Genomic DNA, 12,208 nt, shown 5'->3' with positions numbered 1-12,208 from the left:
CAAAGTTAGACTCAAAATGAAAGGGTAGAAAATATTTCTCCAAGCAAATACCATCCACAGAAAAGCAGATGTAGCCATACTTACATCTGACAAAATAGATCTCAAGATACCAAGGGTAACAAGAGACAAAGATGGACATGTTCTAATGATAAAGGGAACACTACAATAAGAGGACTTAACACTTCTTAATATATATACACCCAATCAAAGAGCACCAAAATATATAAAGCAACAGAACTAAATGGAGAAACTAACAAAAACACAATCATTGTTGGAAATCTTAATATTCCATTGATAGCATTAGGTAGATCATTCAAACAGAAAATCAATAAAGAAATATCAACCTTAAATGACACATTAGAAAAAAAAATGGACATAATTAACATGTACAGAGCCTTTTGGTTGCAAGCTAGAACTAGCCCAGCCCCATGCCAGAACACCAGGTTATGCATTCTTCTCCTGTGCTCATGGAACTTTCTCAAGAATAGATCACATTTTGGGTCACAGAATTAGCCTCAACAAGAAGATTAAAGTTATACTAAGCATATTCTCTGACCACAATGCTTTGAAATTAGAAATCAACTGCAAAAAGGAAAAAACCCACAAATATGTGGAAATTAAACAACATACTACTAACAAGTGACTAAGTCAGAAAAATAAAAGGTGAAATCAAAAGATGTACAGAGACAAATAAGAATGACAATACAACATATCAAAACTTCTGGGATTCAGCAAAAGTAGGAGTAAGAGAAAAATTTATATCATTACAGGCCTATTTCAAGAAACAAGAGAAAAACCAAGTAAACAACCTAACATTGCATCTTAAAGAACTTGAACAATAAGAACAAAAGTAACCCAATGTCAGCAGAAGAAAGAAAATAAGAAAAATTAGAGCAGAATTGAGTGAAGTAGAGGAAAAAAAACGATACAAAAAATTTATAAAACAAAGAGCTAGTTCTTTGAAAAGATTAATAAAATTGACAGATTCCTGTTTAGATTCACTAAGGGAAAAAAAGACTCATAAAGTAAAATCACAAATGAAAGAGGAAAAGTTACCACAGACATCACAGATACACAAGTGAATGCACCACTTTCCTTATGTTACTTCCCTAACTAGGATCTTATGAAAATGAGATAAGAATGGGAAAGTCCAGCCCGGTGGGTGTGGCTTAGCAGCGGTTCTCAACCTGTGGGTCGCGACCCCTTTGGCGGTCGAACGACCCTTTCACAAGGGTCGCCTAAGACCATCCTGCATATTAGATATTTACATTACGATTCATAACAGTAGCAACATTACAGTTATGAAGTAGCAACGAAAATAATTTTATGGTTGGGTCACAACATGAGGAACTGTATTTAAAGGGCCAGAAGGTTGAGAACCACTGGCTTAGTGGATTGAACATTGTCTCATGTACCAAAAGGTTGCTGGTTTGATTCCTGGTCAGGACACATGCCCAGGTTGTAGGATCCTCCTCAGAAGGTGCTGTGTAGGAGGCAACTAATGGATATTTCTCTCTCGTCGATGTTTCTATCTCTCTCTCCCTCTCCCTTTTTTTCTCTCAAATCAATAAAAACACATTTTTTAAAAAATGGGAAAGTCCAGTTGACCATAAACCAGTAGACCCTTTGGTGAAAGCTCCTGGAGAGCAAGTTAGAGATGAGGGTTCTGATTCTGGAGCATGAATCATTTCTCTTTGGAAATATAAGTATCTGTGCCCATGCCTGCTCCAGAGCATGTTATAACTGACAATACAAAATTAAAAAGTTAGTCTCTAAAATCCCTAACACCTTGTTCTTAATAGAAGCTCTATTGTGAAAGGTTCCTTGTCTAGGATGAATGCCCTCTCTTTGTGTTTGAGATATACGCAAGATTTCAACTACTGCCCAAATCTTTCTCATTGGGGCAAGCTTGAATGGGTTCTTCATGGCCAAGCTCCTTCTTTGGGCGACTTTAACCTTATGACTATCTACCCAGCACCTTTCCAATCCACACTTCATTATTTAATTTAAAATGAAAGATATTTTATTCTGCCTTTCCTGTTGCAGCCATCTGATAAAACCAGAATCTGGGTAATCCAGACTAACTAATCACATTTTGCCTTAATTTGCCCGGCCCATATGAAGATAATTTAACTCAATTCTGCACTTACATGTTGTATGTGTAAATGAAATCTGACTGCAGTTGCTCAGGCACAGTTAATTTCAGTTAACAAGCAACAAAGACTCTGCAATGCATTGGTATTTCAGGCTCAACCTTGATTTTACTTTGAGCCTTCATACACATGTGCTTGTTGGTGTTCCTCTCTTAGAAATGTATTGTACAAGTAGACAACCACATGCAACCTTGTGCATGTAGGCCTCTAAAACATAGCTAACATTGGTGAAGCTTAAGAAGTGGTTTTGTGTTTCAAATGGTAAATAAGTAGAGCATATGTTTTTTCTAGATAGTATCATGGGAACTGAAGCACCATGTGGAATCGATGCTTTCAAATATGATGTGAAACATTAAGGAAAGAAAAAGAAATGCATTGTGTGGGTCTAAATTTATGTCAGAGTAAAACCATAAACTAAGCCTATACTGACCTTTCATTATAACATGTCTTTTAAACAAGGATCTTAAACCCTTTTTGGCATTACTTAAGCCTATGAGATTAATTTCCTGTATCAGGTTGAACGGAAGCAAAGCCAACACTGACCTTCTGGCCTGGAATCTACGTGACTCGGAGCCTTCAACCATGTTACTTCCTCTGCCTGCAGCACATAATCAGCCTCACTACTGCTCTTCAGCCCTGGATCTCAGCCTCAGTCACTTTCTCAGAGAGGGCCCCCAGGACCACCCCATTTCCAGTAGGTCCTCACCCTGAAATCTGTCAAATATTGCCCTGTTTTTTTTCTTGTATAGTGCTCACCACAATGTGTGCATGCGTGCGTGCATGCATGTGTGTGTGTGTGTGTTCATGTTGTCTTCCCTTCTAGATTCTGAGCTCTGAGAGAGCAAAGAATGTGACTGTTGGTTGGCTCAACACCATATGCCCAGTAGCTTGTGCAGCCTGTCACATGTCACATGCTCCATGCGCGTTAGTTGAATGAGTAAATGGTTGAGTGGAGAAGCAATCGAAAGTCCCTCGGGTGTAGGCAATCTGAACAAGGAAAGAGAGCCCGCCTCTTTGCAGAGCTCTGTCTGCACACTATCACCCTGCAAGCCCCACTAACAGATGGGTTTGTATAAAGAAACACCCAGAGTAGCTACGGTGCGGGTGCTTTGTATCTTTGCTGTTTCTGAATGATGTGCCAGCGAACGACTTCTAAATGATCGTGGGCCTGGAAGAGCAGCACGTTATCTGGAATTGGCAGGTTGTTTCATTGGGGAAGAAATTTTTCTCCCAAGAGCTCCGTGTGAGTTACAGAAACTTGGAATATATTTTGTGACTTCGTATATTTCAGTAAAAAAACTATCCAAAATGAGTCACATTTTTATAGGCGGGGTAGAAAAGACTTAAACCCCCACACCTCAAGCGTCTTCCTTACTCAGTATGAAAAAACTGTGACATAACATGAGACTCAGTTGTCATAAAAGAATGGTAGAGGAAATTTGCTTTTCTTGGCATCTCCTAGTCCAGACAGAAGGCTTGCCCTTTTATATACACTATCTCATTTCCTTCTCACAAAAACTCTGTGAGATGGATACCATTACAGTCATGAGCCAAATAACAATGTTTCAGTCAGTGATGAGCCACATGTATGTTGGTGGGCCCATAAGGGTCTAATGGGGCAGTAAAATTCCTATCACCTTACCTGTATGTCGTAGTGTGACACATTACATGTTTCTAGTGATGCTGGTGTAAACAAACCTATTGTTCTGCCAGTCGCTGTTAAAGGGTATGCTTCACTGAAGACAATGAAACTAATATAAATTTGAGGACCTAAAGCAGACATGGAGAAACAGTATACATTCCATAATATTTAATAACTAGAGGCCTGGTGCATGAGATTTGTGCACTTGGGGGGGGGGGCGTCCCTCTGCCCAGCCTGTGCCCTCTCGCAGTCTGGAACCCCTCGGGGGATATCCGCGTGCCGGCTTAGGCCTGATCGCCAAAGCCAGCAGTCAGACATCCCTCTTGCAGTCCAGGACTCCTTACTCCTTACTGCCCACCTGCAGCAGAGGTGGGAGAGACTCTTGCCACCGCCGCTGCGCTTGCCAGCCATGAGCCCGGCTCACTGTTCCTTAGTGCTGCCTTGGAGTCAGGAGAGGCTCCCACCACCGCTGCTGAACTTGCCAGCCGTGAGCCCGGTTTCTGGCTGAGCAGGCTCCCCCTATGGGAACACACTGACCACCAGGAGGCAGCTCCTGCATCGAATGTCTGCCCCCTGGTGGTCAGTGTGCATTATAGCGACCGGTCTTTCTGCTGCTGTTCGGTCAATTTGCATATTACACTTTTATTATGTGGGATAATAAATGACTGTTAACTGGTTTATGAATTGACTATATTATACTTTTTAATCGTTATTTTAGAGTGTACTCATTCTTCTTATTTTTTAAAAAAGGTTTCTGTTAAATAACATTCCATAGTTACACAGCCTTATATATGTCATGTTTACCATGTGTATCTCTTGATTGCATCACTTCTCTGTGCTTGATTTCATTTCATAATGTTTTATTTATCATGGCCTCTAAACATAGAAAATCTACTGTTAAGGCTGCCAGTAGGAGGCCATGCTGAGTGATTGATCTGGAAACAAAATTAAAAGGGATTCAAGACTATGAAGGTGGGAAACCAGTGGTGGTTATTACTCACCAGTCAGGCATGTCACATTTCTCCAGAGCTATGATCCTGAAGAACAAGAACAAAATTATGGAAGCTGTTAAAGAGTATGCTTCATTGAAGACAATGAAATTAATACATATTTGAGAAGGACCTAAAGCAGACATGGAGAAACTTCTAATAACCTGTATTAAAGAGAAGACACAGTAGTATATCTTTCTCAGCATCATGACATTCATGCCAAAGCAAAAAGTTTGTCTACATTGTTGAAAGTAAAGGCTAGATCTGACAACAGTGTTGAATTTTCTGCTAGCTCTGGGTGGTTTTTAGCAATTCAAGAATTATTATTCATCACATAATGTGAAAGTGAGTGGTGAGCCTGCAAGTCTGATGTGAAGGGAGCTGAAGAATTTTTGGAAACGCTAAATAAACTTACTGTGGAAGGATATTTCTCACTAGAGAAAATATTCAATATGGCCCTGGCTGGTGTGGCTCAGTTAGTAAGCTCTTATCCTGTGCACTGAAAAGTTGCCGGTTTGATTCCCTATCAGGGCACATGGCCAGATTACAGACTTAATCCCCAATTAGGGACATGTAGGAGGCAGACAATCCATGTTTCTCTCTCACATCAATGTTTCTCTCTCTCCCTCTCTCTCTCTCTCTAAAAAATCAATTAAAAATCATTTTTAAAATATGGGTGAATACTTTTTATTCAGGGAATGGATGCTTGAAAGGACTTCATCCAATGAGAAGGCTTAGTGCCTGGTTTTAAAACTTCTAAAGACAGAGTAATGTTGGGAGCAATGTTTCAGGCTACAAATGGAAATGCTTTGTGATCTGACACAGTGAGAACCCCCAGGCCTTCAAGCATAGCAATCAGCACACACGGCCAGTGTATTACAGGAGCAATGAAATGTCATGGATGACCCAGCTCCTCTTCCAGGCTGCCTTTGTGAATTGTTATGCCAGAGAAATGGAGAAGCACTCTTTGGAGAATAATATAACTTTCAAGATTTTGCTTATTGTTGATAATGCTCCTGGATATCCCCCTTTCACTGGTGATCTTCATTCTGATATAAAAGTGGTGTTTCTCCCTCCAAATATTACCTCTTTGATCCAATCAAGGAGTTATAGAAGCTTTTAAGGCTTACTATCCCAGAAGGCCTTCGTTCAGGCTATGGCTGCAATCGAAGAGGACATTGGGAAGACACTGATGCAGCCCTATTGCTCAATGCCTGGTAGGTTAGAGCATTGTCCCAATGTATCAGGGCTGAGGGTTTGATCCTCTGTCGGAGCATATATAGGAGTCAACCAGTGAATGCGTGAATGAGTGGAACAATAAATCGATGTTTCTCTCTCTTTCTCTCTCTCTCTCTCCCTCTCTCTCTCTCTAAAATCAACTAAGAAAAAGGAAAACACATGCAATTCTGGGAAGAATTACAACATCTGTGACTGTATAAACAACCTTGCTTGGGCTTGGGGTGATGTCATCAAGGAATGTATAAATGGCATCTGGAAGAAGACACTCCAGAGATTCAGGACTTCAAAGGACTCACCAAGGATGAGGAGGTTGCAAAAAACAACAAGACTGTGGTTGAGAATGCAAACAACTTTATCCTAGGTGTGGATGAGAACGACACTGAGAAGTTTCTACAGGTGGTTCCAGAGGAAATGACTAATGAGGAGTTGTCAGAACTGGAATAGGAAAGCACAGCTAAAGGAGAGAAAGGGAAAAGAAAAGGAAGAAGGGGCCTGAGAGGGGTGAAGGGCTTAAGCAGTGTTTTCAGACTTTAAAAAACTCCTTAAAAAGTTTGAAAATATGGACCACAACACCAAAAGGTTTTCATTAATAGAGAGCGATGTTAATGGTATGTTATCTACTTTCAAGCAAATCTATGATGAAAAAAGAGTAAAGCAAACCACATAGACAGATTTCTGAAAAGAGTGACATATCTTCAAGAAGCACTGAAGGCAGGTCCTTTATGAGGTATTCTAGAAAAAACATTGTTATTATATGAGATAGTATTTTCCTCCTCCAACTATTCTAAACAATTCAAGAGGATGGAAGACTTCTAAGCTTAAAAAAACAAAACAAAACAAAACAAAAAAACAAGCAAAAAACTAGGCCAGTATTGTCCTAATCCCAAAAGCAGATAAAGACACTACAAAGAAAGAAAAGTATAGGCCACTATCCCTGATGAATATAGAGGCTAAAATCCTCAACAAAATCTTATCAAATCAGATCCAGCAATACATTAAAAATATCATATGCCATAATCAAGTGGGATTTATTCTGGAGATGCAATGCCAGTACAATATTTGCAAATCAATAAATGTGAAACATCACATAAATAAAATGAAGGATAGAAATCACCGATCATATCAATAGATGCAGAAAAGGCATTCAACAAAATCTTGCACCCATTTATGATAAAATCTCTCACAAAAGTGGGAATAGAAAGATGATACCTCAGCATAATAAATGCCATCTATGTCCAACCTACAGCCAATATCATACACAATGAGCAAAAAACTAAAAGTGTTTCCCTTAAAATAAGGACCAAGACAGGGATATCTGTTTTTATCACTCTTATTCAGTAGATGAATGGATAAAAAGCTGTGGTACACTTACACAATGGGATACTATGCAGCTGTAAAAAAGAAGGATCTCTTACCCTTTGAGGCAGCATGGCAGGGGGGAGGGGGGGGGACCTGGAGAGTATTATGGTAACTGAAATAAGCCAGTCAGAGAAAGACTAGTATCACATGATCTCACTCATATGTGGAATCTAATGAACAAAATAGATCCAGAGACATAGAAACATGGAAAGGACTGAGGAATCTCAGAGGGAACGAGAGAGAGAGAGAGAGAGAGAGAGAGAGAGAGAGATTCTTACTTTTTACCTTCACTATATAACTTGTGCTTTTTTCTTCAGCCATGAGGGACCCTGGAAGGTCCATGACTGGGGTGTTACAATGACAAAAATATAAAAATAATCACTGGTTCTGAGCTCTCCGCTATTGAGATAATGTAGCATAGGGCGCCTACACCCTCCCTCCCCCCGCTTGGCTCTCTGCGGCCCCACATTCTCTGGTGTTCATTAACAGTCTCCCATGGCCACCATAAGCACTGCTCTACCAGTTCCACAGCTCCTGGCAGCGAAGACGGGCACTGAACAAGAGGTGAACGGAGCAAATAATAATAATACAGAGGGGACATTGGCAGAAACAATGACGGACAGAAATTCTAGTGGGAAATGTTGGAACTTTTGCTATGATATGTTTGAGATCACACCCCCTCCTTTATACCCTATTTATGAAAAGACTCTAAGTAAAACCTAGCTTGTTTTAGTGGATTATTTAGGGCAAAAACAGAAAATTCAAATGTTTTTAGGAGTGAGGCAGATCGTGTCAATGAGAGTAGCAAGTAGAACCACTGGGGAATGGTAGAGACTGTGGCAAAATGAAGAGTCCAGGGCAAAATTTACACATGCACATCTAACACTGTGCATTAGCAACTGTCCCACAGGCCACTTTTGGTACTCTAGCTTTAAGGAAACTCAAAGAAGTGCTGAGCATGACTGCCAGGTGGATGGGAGATGATCACAAAGACAGTGAGCAGAGCAGACCCTGGGCAAAGAGAGGTGGAAGAGGCAAGTGAAACCGGAATGTCACACACACGAGCTCTGAGGAAAGGAAGGTGAGACCTTAAGAAACAGACACTGGTCCTTAAACTGCTTTGTTTGAGACACAAAGAGAAACTTTATTTTTGAAAGACAGGGATGGAGAAAATCACCCTTGGGCTACCCAAATCATCAGTAAAATCTATCAAGTTCACCCCATTGCCGCAGGGGGCGGGGGGTGGATTTCCTGTGGGGCCAGTAAGGGTCTGAGTATAGCTTATCATGTAGCATCCACCACAGGGGCTCTGAACTCTGCAGAACTGCCATGGGAGGGTTTTAGGTCTTCCCAACTTGTGGGATTGGCTAAGGTCCAAGCCAATAATAGCTACATCTCCAAGGTGAATAGCCAACATCTGGGTTACATTTATAATCCCAATGTTCCAGGAAGATGGAAGCATAAGTTACGTGGGTGCTGAGTGAGAGACCCTCGAAGGGCACCTGTGTGATGCACTTAAAAGCATTCTCCCTCTCTGGCAACCAGCCCGTCAGCATGGGAAGCTCAGGGCCATGCACCCTGTACCACCTCAGGGAAAGCTTCCTTCCCTGGGGCATTCGGGTGGCTAAGAATCGACCTGGACAGGACTTTCCCCATGTGTACACTGGCTGGTGGGATGCAGGTCGACCCTTAGCCACCCAAATGCAAAATCAGTCTGCCTGGGAAATGAGAGGGGCCAGCAAGGACTCTAAATGGGCCTAGAGTTGTGCTCAGGAAGGCAGAGCAGCTGGGCGTAGGAATCAGTGGTCAGGGGCCTGCAGGGGAAGATAGAGGAGGGAGGCGGATGGCTCTGGGGCTTGGGACCTTGATTCTTACTCTGTCTCTCTTGTCCACCTACAGGAGCCGGGTTCCCTCTCTCCTTGTATCACATTCAGGAGGTGGCTCCACATGTCAGGGCTTCCTTGCTGCGAGTGAGTTATGCCTTCTCCAGCTGATCTCAGGTGCCAGGTCAGTCGGGGGGAGCATGAATGAATTTAAGAAACCCTATTTTTTGTTTTGGACTACAGTTCTCAAATGCAGCCAACATAGTATTTCAATTCCCACCATTTTTCAAAGTGGTGAGAATCCTTAGAGAAAGAGTGTCTTAACCGGCACGTATGAACTTCCGAAAGACATACATACATAGATGTTAAAAGTCCTAGTTTCAGCATTAAAAATGTGTTATCTGCTGTAATTCAGAAACATTTGAAATGTTGGTTGGGCTGGTTATGTTGTCAGCAAGGAGTCTATTTGCATGCCAGACAGTGGAGGCTCCTGGGAAATAACTCACCAGAAGTGCAGAAAGCATGCAGCAGATAGGCTTGGCCTAACAGTAACAGCTTCCCTGTAAGGCTGCGGGGGCAACGTTTGTATTTACATCAAAAGAGCCTTCACTGTCTCAGGTTTGGGAACACAGAAGAGATACTAATCCTTAAGGAGGGAAAAGGTTGCTAAGCAAATCTGAGCTATTTTCAAAAAGAAAGTTGGTAAGATATTCATACGTAAGGACCAACTTTTAAAGAGCCAGTGATCAAAAGACATGTGGAAGTTGTAACACCTGGAACTTCAGCATATGATCTGATTTGGAAACAGGGTTGTTGTGGATGTACTTCCTTAAGATGAGGTCACACTGGAGCAGAGTGGGCTTCTAAGCCAATATGACTGGTGTAGGAAGAGGAGAGACTAACAAAGGGGAAGATGCCATATGGCTACAGAAGCCTAGTTGGAGGGAAGAGCTGCAAGGCAAGAAATATCGAGGACTGACAGACACCACCAGAATTTGGGAAGAGGCAAGGAAGGAGCTTCCCCTAGAGGTTACAGGGGGAGCATGGCCCCCCTGAGACCTTGATTTTGGTCTCCTAGCCTCCAGAACCTGAGACAATAGATTTTTGTTGTTTTAAGCCACCCATTTTGTGTCAACCCTAGGAAACTAATACACGTATCTTCATGTCTCCTACTTCATCCAATTTGTTGCCCCCCTCCCCTCAAAAATCTATCTTATAAGCTTAATCGTTTTGAGGATTCACTATATTAAAATTTCCTAGAGGATTTTCATTTGAAAAGAGAACTGATGGGAGATGGCAATAAATGAATCCATAATGGTGGAATTTTGCACGTGGAGGAAGGGCAGTATCAGAGCCCTGTAAGTCTGTAAGTGCACTTTAAAATTACAAGAAAGGTTCCCACACTGACTTTCAGGGTTCCTTTGGGATTTTTAGAGACGTCTCCGGAGCCATTGCAGAAAAGGGGGTGGGTGACAAGAGAAAGGCTGAGGGGCTGGGCTCTGAGAGCCCACTCCAGCTGCAACCAGAATAGCTCTCTTTTATGTTTTGGGATTCCATATAAGATTTCATTGGGAAAAAGAGTTCTTGTGTTAAAAGAGAACGGCACTATTTAACTCACACTAAGGCTACCCATGATTTTCTCCCTTTGCATTTCTGCAAAATGTGCCCACGTACATATATGTTCACCACTAAAGCCGAGAGCTGCCAAGAAGAGGAAATCGGGGACACACAGGAGTCCCATACCAGCATCATTCCCCTCTTTTGTGTGTAACTATTCGGATGGATGTAAGGGGACAGATCGACTGTTTTTCTTTATTCTTCTCTTTCTAAAGCAAGAGAATCAAGATCTTCATGATCCAAAATCGGCTAAAGACTTTTAAAAGTCAAAATATCTAGTTTATTCAAGTTGTTGATTTATTGGCTGTCTTTCTTTTTCTTTACTTTTTGCCATTGGGTAAACAGAGGATGCTATCAGAATGTATTTGCATTCATACGATTGAGGCAGAAGCTGGACTTGAATACAAACAAATTTGTGGCTAATGTTGGAGGAGTATATGTGTGGGAAAGAGTGGCTTTTAATTCTGTGCAATTGTAAAAGTATCAATACAATTTTTACACGGTTGTGTCCCTTGACACTGTCACATGCGTTATCTCATTGGAAACTCATATCAATCCTGGGAGGTATGCAGCCTGGAGGTATGACCATCCCACAGATGGGCTCAAAGAACCAATCTTTCCGGGCTTGAGGCCGGTTAGTGAGGGGAAGCTGGGACCACCACCCATGAACCCTGGCTCTGTACAGTACGTTGTGGGTTTCTTTTCTCTCCCTTTTCCTCTCGTCCTTCCTGTCTCTCTTTGCCTTCCTTCCTTCTTCTTTTCTATCTTTTTTCTTCCTTTCGAGAGGGGTGAGGCCCAGTGAGGAATCTTAAAATAAATACCTAAAAAGGACCTTCAGGCCTACTTTATCTCCACCACTTCTACCATGAAAGCATAAGTCAGAGTCTGCTTTTGTCCTGTCTTTGAGATAAGCAACAAGTCCCAGGAAACAAACGGTGAATGCCATCATCAATTCTGTTAAAAAATTCTCCAGCTAAGCATTTGAATCTCAAAATGCTCTCCAAATCATAACAGCTAATCTTTCATCTACCCACTCTCTTCCTTCCGTCAAGAGGCTCAGCCAGTCAACGCGAGTGCACGCGGAGCTCCCAGGCACTGCGGAGGGGTAGGAGGGCAGGTGGGTAGAAGCTCAGTTTACCCCAGGAGAATAGATTTTGGAATGCCACCGCCGTTTCCTTTTCTTTCTCTTTCTTCCTTTGTCTCCCCCTCCCCCAAGCCCCCATGGAAACTCCTTTTTCAAGTCCTGGGTCCAGGTTGGATACATTGAAAGGGAACAGATGAATGTGGGCTGGCTGTTGGAGGAAGGAGGAATATAATTTTTACTCGTATGGGCCGCTGAAAAGAAATCAGGGACGGAGAAACTTTGTAGCTCACGGAAAAGCACCA

This window comes from Myotis brandtii, unplaced genomic scaffold, assembly GCF_000412655.1.
Source record: "Myotis brandtii unplaced genomic scaffold, ASM41265v1 scaffold214, whole genome shotgun sequence".
Taxonomy (NCBI): Eukaryota; Metazoa; Chordata; class Mammalia; order Chiroptera; family Vespertilionidae; genus Myotis; species Myotis brandtii.
The sequence above is the reverse complement of the archived record's forward strand: the minus strand, read 5'-3'. Positions refer to the sequence as shown.